Genomic DNA, 2,639 nt, shown 5'->3' with positions numbered 1-2,639 from the left:
ATTGATTGTAGCTAATATTTATTGTACATTGGCTGATCAAAACATTATAGACATCCATTAATAGAATATCAGTTCTCCTCCAGCATGAACGACAGCCTGAACATCACAAAGCATTTGATTCCATCAGATGCTATAGAGCAGTGGTTTCCAACCTATGCTCCGTGGAGCCCTAAGGGTTCCAAGGACGCTCGAGGAAAATAAAATAAACAAACACTGAATGAAATTACAGAATAACAGTTTGCAAGTTAAATTTCATATTACTGCCTTTCTCAACTACGTTTCTCTGTAAAGCACGATTCTCCACCTATACAGGTACCAAAACAAAATACAGAAACCACTTAAATGCAGAACCAGATATTCATCTGCAATTATCCTCAATTAAACCTAAAATAAGAAAACTGTGCAAAAAATGAAACCACAAGTGTCTCATTAAACGTTTAAACGTGATTTTATGTTGTATTAATTTTAGGTTCCCCTAACACTACTACTAAACTTGTAAGATATAAGGTAGGCCTAAGGGAATTTGCCATAGAAATTGATTCTAAACGGGACTTTGAGAGTCAAAAAGACTGGAAACTGCTGCTGTAGGAGTTTCTGGAGATATTGCAAGCAATGCCTATTTTGCCACTGCAAACAACTTCACTGTAGAAATTGATATAGGCTTTGTGGATCTGAAGTGTCAATCAACAGCATCCTAGAGAGATTCAATTAGACTTAAATCCGAGGACTGTCGAGATATCATCCACTTGAAAATGCACAAGGGCCACAAAAGGGTGTAGATCTGCCAGTATATTCTGACAGCTCACAGCATTTAAGAACCTCTCCAGGCATACTAAAGGATCTAATGATTCTCATGAAAAGGCTCCCTATGCCATCACACAGCTGTCATCACCACCATTACCTTGAACAGAACCAATCTGGTAGTATGGGTCCATGACTTCGTGTTGTCAACACCACTTCTGCATCCTAACATCAGTGTGATGCAGCTGGAAACAAGATTCATCTGACCACACATTTACCAACACCTGAATAGGTTCAGTTTTAGTGTTCTTGAAACCGAGAGGTACAGGTCTGATGACGTGTAGTTATCAGTTACACACAAGTAGGATGGCAGCTTCTACAGCCTACGGTATGTAATGTATACTGTACCATCTTCAATTGCTTGCTGAGTGCTAGTATACTGTGTCTAATGTTCTTGATCAGTCAGAAAACTATGTTAAAAGTAAAGACACTATCAGAGAAATTACAAATTGTATATATGAGGTGTATTAAAAAAAAAAGAACCAAATGGTTATAAAAACCATTAGAAAAACTGTCAAAAATTTATTATTGGTTACAAACACACATATAGCCCCTTCATTTTTCTATGTAGTCACTATTTTTACAAAGTAGTCATCATTTTTGGAACCAGGAAACAAGCATCTTCTTGCCCCCTGCATAAAATTCCACTAAATATACACACAAAATTTTCCCCTGCAAGTTGAACCAATCCAGCAATGATGTTTGCAACTCCTCAATATCTTCAAATTGTTGAGACATAAGTCACTTTTTTAAGTGAAAGAAGAGGTGGTAGTCACTGAGTGTAAGATCAAGACTGTAAGGGGATGGGGTCAAACAGTTCCTATCCAAATTGCTGAACCATTTGAACAGTGGAAGCAGCAGTGGGCAAGAGTGCATTACTGTGCAGGCTGTAGGACCATAAATTTCACACAATTCAGAAGCACAATGACCTTTCACTTGTAGAAATCAATCACAGACTGTACTTCATAATTGATGGGATTGTTTATTTTCATAGCCTTCATTATGCACTCTAAAACAAAACAACCAACAGCAGATCGATACCAGTTGATGTTACTGCACAATTGTGATCCAATTGCTTTTGCCAATCAACTTTTATAATCAGTTTGGTCTTTTTTTGGAATATGCCTCATATATTTAATCATCAGTGTGTGAGAACCAGGCTAGTGTAAATTCGATAATTTCTATTTTTTTTTTTTTTTTTGGTAAAGAAAAAGGGGAGAAGTATTCCATTTCACAAATGCAGTCAAGGAACTTCATAAGATTTTCCCATTGAAAGCACTTTCTCCGTGAGTGACACAGCTTCAAAAAACTACTCATCGAGGGAAATGGGGAAAAAAATTGCCGACCGAAGCAACCGTCAACTTTACCAAAAATGGGTATTAGAGTGGTAGGGGAGAACTCCGAATAAAAGACAAGAGGACAGACGACAACACAGAGTTTGCCTGCCTAAATTGTGTGATAAACTCTATTCCCTTGTAAAATTTTTATAAACTTAAATAAATTTTTGTTATTTAATGGTTTAATGCATAGTGGAATGCATTATTTCTGGGCTTCACTGTCTCTCTGAAATTTCCTTTCTTCATCTCTTACTCCATAAAAGTCCTACATACATGGCTGCTCGTGTGGTTTGAAGGTACCTGTGAGCCAGACAATCACGGGTGGTGTCAGACCTGATCTGAGGGATGCTGCCGTCCTGTTCAAAAGTGTTATATCTAGAAAATTGATTTACTGTTTGATATTAATCGTGCAATAAGCAATCAGTTTTCTAGAAACAAGTCAGTGACACTGATAATTAAATATACATACAAGTATAAGAATGCAATGTGCCATTTTAGTTA

The sequence above is a fragment of the Centruroides sculpturatus genome, unplaced genomic scaffold (genome assembly GCF_000671375.1).
Source record: "Centruroides sculpturatus isolate CEXI.00-Female unplaced genomic scaffold, Cexi_2.0 scaffold22, whole genome shotgun sequence".
Classification (NCBI taxonomy): Eukaryota; Metazoa; Arthropoda; class Arachnida; order Scorpiones; family Buthidae; genus Centruroides; species Centruroides sculpturatus.
Note: the sequence above shows the minus strand (reverse complement) of the source record.